General features: G+C 40.5%; 2 long non-coding RNA genes across 3 annotated transcripts in view; one reads left to right on the forward strand and one right to left on the reverse strand.

Moving 5' to 3' along the window:
- LOC118599871 lies at positions 1–3,022 on the forward strand. Of its 2 annotated transcripts, none has more exons than XR_004949411.1 (2): positions 1–504; positions 2,184–3,022. It is a non-coding gene; the product is annotated as an uncharacterized LOC118599871 (long non-coding RNA). The 2 variants fall into 2 exon arrangements; XR_004949410.1 differs by having other exon boundaries at positions 1–492.
- Positions 2,336–12,241, reverse strand: part of LOC118599870 — a 96,406-nt gene continuing 86,500 nt past the window's right edge. Inside the window, exon 3 of the long non-coding RNA XR_004949409.1 lies at positions 2,336–2,451. This is a non-coding gene — a long non-coding RNA (uncharacterized LOC118599870). The remainder of the gene's footprint in view (positions 2,452–12,241) is intronic.

Below are 12,241 nucleotides of genomic sequence, written 5' to 3' on the forward strand. Positions count from 1 at the left end.
CCCCGAAAGGGAGGAAGCGGTCAAGAAGATGGATGGATGGATGGGTGCATGTCAGTCATCTACTGTGCGGGAGTGGGAGTCGGTGACTAAAACAAACCGTAGCCTTTACAGCAAACCACTGCGCCCTAAAAACAATAACCAACCTATAGGTTCCTTTATCTCTTCCTGACAGCCCACAATCTCTAATCTTTGAGGTTTCTTTTCAGTGTTACCCCTACTTTCCACATACTGACTATAATGACTCAGTACATGTTCTAATGTCTCTAAATCCTCCCCACATTCACACAGACCTGTCTGATCTCTGGAATTCATTTGTACACTTGTCAGCTTCCCGAGCTTGTTGCATGTTTTCTTCTGATGAAGTAGCTGAAGATACCTGGTCATCTGACCAATCACATCGTTCACTGACCAATGACAGACAGAAGTCCCTTCATGATCCTTCTTGAGCAGATGAGCAGTAGAGTGGCCCTCGTGTCCAGGAGCGTGTGGGAGGTTTGTGAACTAGTAAGACATCCCACGCAGTCTAATCTTTGTTATTTGGAGCCACCTGTTCTCTGTTTGGATCTCAACTTCTGTATTGGGTAAAGTTTTGGTTTAATGTTTTTAGTGACAGGATAGATCCAGTTTAAGTTGAATTAATTTTATTTCTCAACCATGAGCCCCTCTTTTGCTTTTTGTTTTTAGGAATAAAAAGCCTTAAAATCAATCTTTTGTGTGTCTTATGTTACTGTCCAACACATTCTCATCCCCAAGTCGTCACATATTGGCGTTTGGTTAAAGACTCCTCCGCGTCACTTTTTGACATTTTGGGTGTCCACAACTCGTTGTTTTTTGACGTGCTGGCTGTTGGTAAAATCAAGGGTCCACAACCCTCGGGATGCACTACTGGACGCGGTACTGGTCCTCAGGATGCATCCAGTACCAGATCCAAATATGTAGGAGACATGGTACCGGGCACGGACCGGCACCAGACCTGAACCACTACCAGACACGGTACTGGTCCTGGATGTGAACCTGTACCGCGTTAGGGTACTATTACTGCACCGTTCCGGTTCATGGCCCGAAGGTTGGGTACCCGTGATTTAATGAGAACAGTCAGCACATCAAAAAACGACGAGTTGTTGACACCCAAAACATCAATTTTTGTCGCGGAGGGGTTCTAAACCCAACATCAATATGTGATGAGTTGACAGTGAGAATGTGTTGGACTGTCCACTAAAGCTGTAAAGACCGTGAGGACGTAACGGCAAAGAAATCTGCGCGATGATTTGGATATGAGCTGACCAGATCCTTCACACACAGATACTGGAGAATGAGGTGTCAATGGGCGTTCACGAAACTGAATGCAAACATCTGTTTCTTCAATTAAAAGGATGGCCTGAAAGACTTGGGGAGAAACAAAGAATATATTCAGATAAAATATCTTCCAGATCAACCTTTTAAAAAATCGAGTTGAAGAACAGAATCCTGGAGGTCCATGAATTTTAAGACAATAAAGCCAAAGAGTGATAGGAAACTCCAGGCCTCGAGGGCCACAGTGTCTGCATGATTTCCAGATATTCAACCCCTACTCATGACTGATTACCTGGATCAGGTGTGTCCAGCTCGGTAGAATGGTCCTCGAGGCCTGGAGTTGCCCATCCCTGATCTAAAAGTATTGTAAAAGCTTTAGTTTATTTCCTTCACTGTCAACTGACCAGCACCTCTGTTTCTGGAACATGAGAGTTATGATTTGCAGCGTTCTTGATACACAAACCTAGTTTTTGCTTTCCATGAGGTCCCTTGGAGCTTTTGTTTTGCTCTCTGAGCTTCCCGGCCAAAGCTACTGCAAGACTTTGTTTATAAAGAGAAGTCTGTGGAAAAGTCTGGATTTAGAAATCTGAATATTTTCATATTTTTATATACCTCATGTTCTCTCAACTCCATGCACTGTTTTCTTTTTTGAAATAAATGGTCATTAATAAAGTTCTGTTGTTTTAGCCTGAGAACCAAAAGAAAATCATTGAAGATTTATACATTTTTAAATTATCTAATTAAAAATAAAACGTTTGGATGGTGGGAATTCATGACTAAATATGAGAACTTGCTCAAACCTTTTGAGACATCTCTGCTCTTCAGGAACTGAGCTGATGTTTCATTGTGGTTGAGGACCTTTCAGTGACTCTGGAAACATTTTTTTACAGGACTCGCTGTACACTAGCAGTTCTGCGTCAGCTGCAGGCTCAGGGAACTTTCAGAGTCTCATCTTTGCAAAGTCTTCCGAGGACATGCTGGGCTCCATCGTGAGGGCCGTCCAGAGGGAGGAGGACCGAGGAGTAGGCCTGGGATTTACCGTCTCAGCAGGATAGAACATGGCTCCTCCCTCCGTGTTCCAGCGTCGAAGCGCTCATGCATGAATTCAGGAGCTTCACGGACGTGGTGCAGTCGCAGCGCAACAACAGCCAATCAGATCTGCACAATAATTAAGACATTGTTTTCTAACATCAAGGTCACAGCTTCAGAGCATGCATTATGCATGTGTGAAACGCCCCTCCCGGCACCCCCCCTCACTGCTGCAGAGCTCACAGCTTTGGGGGGGTGGGGGGTCCAGCAGATGCACACACTGGTGGTTTGCTTTCATAGTCTGGCAGAGCAGACTGAAACCACAGCTCTACAGCTGCAGCAGAGCAGCTCACACATCCAGCGTGGACGCTCAAAGCATGTCATCCTCCACCGATGACAGGCAGGTCTCTGGCTCGGAGCTGCGTCTACTTCAGGGGTGTTCCCTCACAGCTTGATAAATGTTTGGGGTTGTCCCAGCGTAAAACCACAGAGCGCCAAAGAGCTCCGGTTGGATTTTTTCTTCCATTTTGGCATAATTTTCCTTTAAATACATGAGATAATCCTAATTTAAAAAGTTTTTATCGTGGGGTCACATTTGACTTCCTCAGTGTTCTGCTCGCTGCATTCCCTGACATTCTAGGCTGAGCAGAACCAGAATATGAAACAAACACATCTGTTTAATAAAAACGAGTTCTTCTAATACTTTTAGTAGTACAAACTCTGGCTCAGAGGGGCGCTCTGCCATGCTAACTCAGACGATGCACTCACTCATTCACTTCTGATAGACATTTGTGATTCATAAAAGTTAGAATCAGACTGTCAGCGTCTACTGTTTCTACTCTGGACGGATCATCTTTGACGTCATCCATTGAATCTGAACAAAGAAAAGAAAGCTGTAGGTGGGAGGGGCATGCCGACCGGTATTTGCTCCGCCCAACTCAACAACTTTCCAAAAACGGCAATTGGGCCAAAACAAAGTAAAGCTTCCGCCCAATATTTGCCCCGTTCCAACACATTCTCACTCCCAACTCGTCACATATTGACATTTGGGTGTCTCCAACTCGTCGTTTTTTGATGTGCTGGTTGTTCCCATTAAATCATGGGCCTCCAACCTCTGGGCTGCGAGCCGGAACAAGTCCAGTACGGGACGCGGAGCGCATCAGTACCCTACCTGGTGTCGGTGCCTGTTTGGGTCCGGTTCCACATGTGGTACAGCCTCCAGTACTGGTTTAGGGTATTAGGGCTTCCATGAATGGTCGACTAATCCATTATTGAAATAGTTGACGATTAATTTAATAGTCGATTAGCTGTTACTTTATATTATATGGAGTCACAGTGTAGTAAAGTTGAATAAAGTTGTGAGCGTTTAGCACACAAAAAAAGCACTTTTTTTATATTCAAGTCAGTGTGACCAAACTTAACCTTTTGTGATAAACAGTTCCTTGTTTCAGATGCCGACCTCATTAGATTTAATTTTGTTTTAATCACAGAAACTAATGAAGGACAGAGGCTGCACGATTCATTAAAAGTTTAATAAACTATCATATTTATTATCTTTATTTCTAGTTAGTTTAAAGCTAATGATGGTTAAGATGTGTGTTTTACATCCACTCTGCGCATGAACCGATTAGTCGACTAATCAGAAAGAATAATCTGTGATTAGTCGACTATTAAAATGTGGCAGCCCTATAGGGTACCAGTACCTGGACCCGTCCCGGGGACCAGTCAGCGTCTGGTACTGTCACGAAGGTTGCTGACCCGTGATTTAATGGGAACAGCCAGCACATAGAAAAACAAACGAGTCGGGGAAACCCAAAAAGTGATGCAGAGGAGTCCTTAACCAAACGAGTTGTGGATGAGACTGTGTTGGCCCCTCAGAACTGTCCCAAATCAGAAATAAATCATTGTAAATATGAGAGATGATTGAAGCTAGAACTAACATTTTTTGTTTCTGTAAAATTAGACTTTGAAATTGGAACTATCGTCAACTGCTTCCTCTTTTGAGGAATTGCAACATTTGATACTTCTTGGTTTGTGTCAAATAGAAAGAGGGATCTCTGTTTTCTCTTAAGGAAAGATGGGATTGATTAATCTCAGACGCAAATTTAAAAACATGCTGATGTTTAATACAAAAGTTCATGTTTTCCTATTAGAATTTCACTAATTTAAGAACTTTCCTGTGAATTAACACCAAGCTACCATGCAGGACCGTCTGCTGATCTTATCTGGAATCATTGGAATCAGTCACCTGAAAATTAATCATTTTACTTTATAAGGCTATATTTCGGTGAACCATATTCAGGATAAAACAGAAGCATATTATTTTTTCATTTGGATCGCTCTAGAATGGAAACATCTCATTAGTAAAATCGATGAGCATCGGAAGTATTAACTTTTGATGCTTTTCTGACGACCCACCTGCTGTCAAAGTTTTCAAGCAAAACTACAAAATATGTTTGTTTGGGCCTAAAATATCCCCAATACAGATAAATAGAAGTGACTCATTTATCATTTGTAATCACAGATGTAAAAACATTTTTGAAACCACATTTAAAACCATCCATCTCATTCTATTCACTGATGCACTTTTGCTTCTATGAACATATTTAGTATATTTTTTCATATATAAGAATATTCATCCGATCAAAGATGTTTTTAGTGTTTTGTTTTTATAGATAGGCCTCAATGAGCATTTTTTGATGTAATACATGTGTGTGTTTGTGTTTTAAAGTAATTTAAATATGTTTCATTAAAAATATATCTTGTAAAACTTTTCAAAATGATAAATTTGAGCTTTAATCTAGTTAGTTTGGCTTTCGTTCCCCTTTTTACTCATCCAAGCCTTGACTCTAAAACCTGTACATGATCTGAACTGTGAGCTTAGTGATCCGTATCCAAAACAGACAGAAAACTAAAAAAACATTAAATGAAAATATCACAATGAAATGGAAATATATTAGCATTATTGTTTTGCTATTTGTCCAATTATTGCAAGTCATACTATACTGTCATCACAGTTTCTAACACAGATATTGCAGATGTTTCTCATCATGCAGGCCTACTGTCCTCTAGTTGTTCAGTTTGGCTCCATTTGGTTTATAACATGCTTCAACCTGGAAGTATTTTCTACACACATATAGGAAATGAGACCAATAATCTGTGACGCCACTTATTGGATTCTGAAAGAAGTTGGAAGTTGGTCTATAGGAGTTTGTGAAATGTAAAATGAGAGTTTGGATTAGTCAACCTGTGGTTCCACCCACCTGTCAATCAAAAAGTATCTGACTTGTACTGTAATCTATTTAAATTTACTTTTACAAAAAGTTACTTGTCTTTTTTTGGTTATTCTACATATATTGTGTTTTCTGCATAATTTTATAATAAATTATTCTGCATTTTTTTTTTGTAAAGATTGTGTGAAGATAAAGCGGATCTTCCTTTGATGGCGTTTGTATTCACTCCTCTGTTATTTATTTATTTTTTTATATTCCAGTGATCCGAACAGTGAAAAGTCAGGTTTATTGGGGGTTATGATTTAGGTATTTAAAAAACTAAATAGAATTTTTTCAAATGATCTTTTGTTGACATTTTATTGACAAAACCGGCCTTTGCATTTCTAGACTGCAGCCTGATCAGAGCTTTTATAATGGATCATCACTGAAGATTAAGATTCTGATGAGAAGCAAAACTTTTTATTACCAGCAAAAAGAAAAAACAAATAAATTATGTATAAAAAACAAAAATAAAACTAAAAAACAGTCATTAGTGAGTTCATTTCCACTCTGTTTTACTACAAACTGCAAAGTAAAAACATTTTCACTAATGAAATCATCCTAGAAACTCCAGCTTTGAAATGGTTTATGTTAATGCTAAACTGTATTTGTTCCTTAAACTGCCACAGAATCAACATTTCATGGAGCTTAAAAACCTCATTTTGAAACGTTGTTGTTTTCCAACAAATTTGCTAACAATAAAGGGTAAGTTTGGAGAGAGGAAGCAGCCACGAGGCATCAGAAACACCTTCATCGTCTGACTGTTTTATCTTAAGCATTTTCCACGCTCTCCTTAATCCGTGTCATTGATGCATCCAGGCCTGCAAACACTGAAATAGTTTTGGGTTTGTTGGAACGTGCAGAGACATGACCTGCGGCTCTGCAGCAGGAAGTGCAGCTTTATTGACTAAACAGACTCTGCCGAGCTGAACGTTCTCGTTCTGAGTTTTCTGATGTTTAAGCGATTCGTCAGAATCTGCCGTCTCTGTGCGGTTCATTTAAAGGAAATGTTGGAGGGATTTTTAATTTTTATTTCTGCTCTGAAGTGATTTTCACCTCAGTGCAGAAGAGGCAAAGATACTATTTTTTCCAGTTTCCAAAAGAAAAGATTAGTATAAAACCTTTAAATAATTTGTGTTCAAGAAATAGTGAAAAAACAATTAATTAAAAGTAATTTTAAGCTGCAGTTGTTGGTGACAGACATTCAAAAAAGTGTAAAGACTAAAAAAGTCGGGGAGGTTCTTGATCTCTTTTCTTGAACAGTCTGGATTGTGTGCTCGTCGTCTTGAGTCACTCAAAATTTTGTTAGTTTATATTTTTAAATGTAAGAAAAGGCAAAAAGGTGAGTCTGATCTGAGAAGACATCATCTCAAACAAGTGAACGACTTTGCACCACAGACGACCTCCAAACATCTTATAAAGCAGTGCTTCCCGGGCCGCGAACCGGTACCGGTCCACGGGTCACTTGGTACCGGGCCGCAGGCAGAAAAGAAGAACAACTTAGAATATTTCCGTTTAGTTTATTTTCTGATCCTGAAGGAAGTTTTACTTTAACACTATTCAATGGACACCCTGCAGCCAATCAGAATAGAGCCTTCACCTGGACCATGGAATAATGCTTTTAAATGGATGAGAATTTAACAACCTGGTTGTTCAACTATTGACTGTAAAAGAAAACTGGACTTAGTGACCCCTCCCCCTGGTGTTCCAAACAGGAAGTACCTGCTGGCTCCAAGAAGCAAAAATCCCTTAGACTTCTATAGAGAATTAAACAGCTGTTACTCAGTCATTCTATTGTCAGAATAAACATTCTTGTTTTCACTTTTTTTGTAGTTCAAGTTATTCAAGTTATAAACTGACCAATCAGAGGCCTCATTAAAAGTAGGTGGAGCCTGCTGGCCTCCATGCCCAACATTCAAAACGACTGACTAATCTCCTTTAGCCTGTTTCCAGTGGTATGGGTGTGGCCTTTCGACAAGATAGGCATGAGTGGTTGCCATAGAAACACCAACTCAGACCAATCCCTGCTTAGAGACGATGTCTGGCTCCAACATGGCGGCGTCCGTATTACAAAAAAATAGCGATTCAATTGACTTCATGCGATTTGAGTCGAATCATTTTCTATGGGTGACATCACAGTTGCTTGTTCCAGTTCTCAAATACAGTCAATCACTAAGCTTGATTCTTGAACAATGATCCTGAAACGACTTAAAATCTCTGGAAATCTTTGGAAGCTTCTTTTTTTTTTTTAACATCTAGACAACTAAAAAACTGTAGATTGAAAAACCTACTTTCCCACAATGCTTCACACATGACGTGGTTAGTTTTCCGACTGGAGGATGTCTCCTCTCTAGTGACTAGTCGAACATAAAATCAGATCCTCACATCTGCTGTCCCGTGTTTATCTTTGGGGTTCAGATGTATTTGAACGAGCCCAATTCCCATGCAGCACTGGTGGAAGGGGGACAAACGGCGTCCGGCCCTCACCAGTCTTTGATGGCTCTCATTATGGCGGATGCCAAACAGCTGAAACAAGCTAACTGGAACCATATGAGTTCCTGCTCCTCGTCTTAGAGGCTAAAGCGAATGCTAGAGTCATTTTATGAAGCAAAATCTTATGTAGTTTAAGTTAGAGACATAAAAAACAGATATGATGAAATCTATTGTGAAGAGGAAAACGTTTCAAAGAACCTTTGATGTTCGGAAGAAGAAGACGTGTTTGAAATGAGAATTGAGGTCAGGAACAGACAATCTATCAGTGGAGGAGTTTTTCAGGTGCGTAGAGCTCCATTGAAAAGGTCAGTGGATGGTATGGTGAGGTCAGAAGGACGCCTGACATGCTGATGAGATGATGTGCAGAGGATTCTTTACTGGTGATGCACGGCTCTGCTGCACAGCTGCTCCTGAACAAATGTGACCATTCATCTGGAGGGACCAAAGTGCTGGACTAAAGCATCTGTTTTCAGATGGTTTAGTCAGACAGAAGTATCAAACTTTGGGTTTGAGCTGCGAGACAAGAAACATTTAAGTGACAAGGCAGCCTTTGAAACGAGCATAAGAAAAGCTTCAGATAAAAAAGAGAAGGAAACTCAGCGAACAGACTGAAACAGGAGACTGTAAACTAAGAGAACGTGTAATTCACACCAGGGTTCTTTTCCTCGGATCGTCAACTTTGTTTAGCAGGTGTGAACATTCAGGCAAACTTTGGTACAAACCAAACAAGTAAACCTCAATCTGCTCAAACTTCTGTTTGTTTTGGTGGGAATGGAGACAAACTTTCTGCAAACCAAACGGTAAAACAAAAATCAGCGCCGCATGCTTCAATAGACCTCAGCAAGAGTCTGAATAAGTGGGGATCCCCCAAAATCTGAACAGTCTGGTAGGCAAACAGAGAGGTGTGGGTATTTCTGAGGATTTCTTTGCTTAAATCGTTGTGAATCAGGAGCAGATTTAAAGGAAAATGTCTTTAAAAAAGAACATTTTTGTGACGGGCGGGCCACAAGCTCCATGCTCTGAGCTCTCAGCAACTCAGAGGGAAAGTGGGGGCGGGGTTGCTCTGTGCCAACAGTTCCGCCCACAACTCACAGGCGAATTTCTAATAAACTCCTGCTGCTCTGCAGAAACTATGTCCTAGAAAACGACACAGGTTTTTTTTTTTTAAAAACGGCACAATCATATCTAAAAGGCAACTGGGAACTCTGAAAATTAGATCCAAATATGATCAAAATGGGATTTTAAAACAGAGCAGTCTAAGGAACGGCAGAGTTTTTTCTTCTTGCTCCTTTTTTTCCTGGTCAAAGCTCATCTACTGCATGACCTGAACGACCGGGCGGTGCAGTCGGAACGACTTGAGCTGTGCAGCCAGAGTTCAAATATCAAAATTTTGGTAGGTTCCCGTGCCGAAGCTGCAAGCGTTTTAGCTCTAAACTTCCATCTATTTCCTTGACCCGCGGGGTTACCAGAGCTTGTCTCGGCTACTGCTGGGTGAAGGTGGGATTCACTCTGGACAGATCGCCAGCCAGCCTCCCGGGAGCCAGCGGATCTCACTCGCTGCGTCAAGCTCAGGCAGACGGCGAGCAGCAAATTCGCCACGCGGTGAAAGAGGGGCGGGCCATGCAAATCACGTTTGGTATGAACGCAGCATGAGACACAATGCATCATTGAAATGTTGTCAGACGAATGCACACTCATTAAAACGACTTTTAAAATTATATTCATTGGTTTTAACACTGTTTTTATCAGCGTACCTTCTTAGGTGACGCCCCCTTAGGAACCGTCTTGCAGCACGCCTCCACCATACCAGAGCAAAACATGATGTTGACACAGACGTTCATAATCGGTCAGTGAAATATAACGTTTGGATAAGTGAACTATCCCGACAAGGATCAAGTGCAGGACTTCCATTATTCTTTCTCTAGTTTGCCCCGCCCTCTTAATTCCTGGCCAATGAGTGAAGAGATCTTTAGTCACATGGTTTTGTTTACAAGCTTTGGTCCGAAACAGACATGTCTGATTGATGGCAGTTTGAATGCAGACCAAACGTAAAGTTCAGGACTCGATTCAATGCACCATTAGGGCAACATAAACCCCCCAAACCATGATCAATCTACCGCCATGCTTAACACCAAAAAAAGAACACTGAATGGAATTCTGCTCCTCACAGTAAAGCTCTTTTCAAACATGATTTCAGGAACGTTCTTGTATTCCAAGCCCTCAGATGTTGGGACTCCGTATCGTATTTTACCATCTGTAAATAGTTATCACTGCGGCTCAAAGCTTCTCCTGCATAATCACTGTAACTCTCAGCTTAAAGCCCACAAAATAAATGTAAAACATGAACCGCTGAGAGCTACAGCCTTTATTGTCTGCATTAATAACCCCTCAGTCAGAGGTAATGACTTACTGGAAGCTCCTTTCTTTTCTTCTCACTTCTCCAAAGCAAATTCACAGAGATCTTAAGGAACGCCCGAGGGGAAGCTCACTTGTAAACTACGAGGAATAAATTGCCCGATAACTGGCTCCAAACCAGCTCTTGGTGTGAAAAGTACTCCTCCTGAGTGAAATATCAGTTAATTACAGACATGTATGTTTTTGGGTGGAATCTTCTCAACCAGGGAGATATAATTAATCATGATTAAGCAGTATGTTTCACAGCCTGACGCCCCCATGGGAGTACAGTTCAGGAATCAATAAAACATAAAGGCTGGGGCTGAGCTGCTCCTGTTTCGTCTGCAAAGAGATTTATTGAATAGAAGATATTTGTTTTCAGGGAGAATCTTTCTGCTTGAGTTTCTGCCAAAAGGATGCATGAATGATTGAATCGGAGATGCTTCCAGCTGTTGGTTTTTGTAGAAGGTTATCAGCAAACTTCTTTTTATGTTAACAAACTTTGTGTTTTTTGAAGCAAAAGAAATTCACTGCCGGCTTTTTGAAACTGTAAGGGGATACTTGTTAAATGAAAGTCACTTTTTTGATGCCGTTGTTTGTCAGTAAAGCACTCTTGATTCATTTAGATGGAGTGCATCCTGTTGCTCAACAGCTTCTGTTTATTTAAAGACCCACTTCAATGAAAATTGTGCTTTTAACATGTTCTTGTAGCATTTCTCTCATACTGGAGAGCACGTATGAAAGAACTTAAGATTAAAACTGTGTTTCTGAGTATTTTTAAAAATTTTAGTCTCGCTTCTCGGCTACAATTCTGATACATCCATTTGAGGACAAATCCATTTATAACGCTAATGTTAGCTTTCCTTGTAAAGTGCTATGAGCTAGCGTGTTACAGCCCCAATGGACAAACCTGGCTCAAGCGGAAAAACCAAAAATGGGACCGTAACATAAAACGTATTTACGTGTGACCAGCACAAGAACGGATGGACATTCATTTTAGTCACACATAATACGTGCTGCCAAGATGCACATATTACATTTTGTTGTCTGTCGCACATATTTTTTTTAAAAAGTGACTATTTGCATGTAATTTTCTGCCTTCGTACTGCCAGTGTTGAACATCTTTCTTGGCCTCACGGACCGGAGGAAGCCCAGCTAGAATTTGCATTTCTGACAAAAACACTGAAGAGAGCAGACGTTAGGGGAGGAGTTGTGGCCCAAAACTTTCACCTGCCAGAACATTTACAGGTATCATCACTGTGTTTGGAAATGTAACAGTTTGACGGGTGTATTTGATGTCGTGATTCACGGTATTAAGTTTAAAAAATGTTTCTCGTATCAGCTAAAGCTGCTAGCAAGAGCCTTATTCTCAAAGTACTATGAAATCGTCTATTTAAATATTGATAATTTTAAAACGCAATTACCGTGAGCTGTATTTGTCATGTAGGTAATGCAAAAATAACAAAAGATATTGAAAGTCGTGGTTTCTAACTACTTTTTTTCATCATGGTAGACTTTTAGAAGTTGTTGCTTCTCTATTGTATTTGTGTGTGTGTTTGCTTTGTACAGCAGGTGTTTTTCATAGGAAAGGCGCTTTTTTACTTAATTTTGTCAAGTTTATCAGCCGTTCATACCATTGAATTTCATCAATCTCCCTCCTTTTTGGGCTTGGGTGACAACCATTACCAAGCTCAGTTAAATAAATTCTAGCAGATAGACAATAAAAAAAAAATCACTGATATTTAGAAGCTGTTAATTTG

This window comes from Oryzias melastigma, linkage group LG16 (genome assembly GCF_002922805.2).
Source record: "Oryzias melastigma strain HK-1 linkage group LG16, ASM292280v2, whole genome shotgun sequence".
Taxonomy (NCBI): Eukaryota; Metazoa; Chordata; class Actinopteri; order Beloniformes; family Adrianichthyidae; genus Oryzias; species Oryzias melastigma.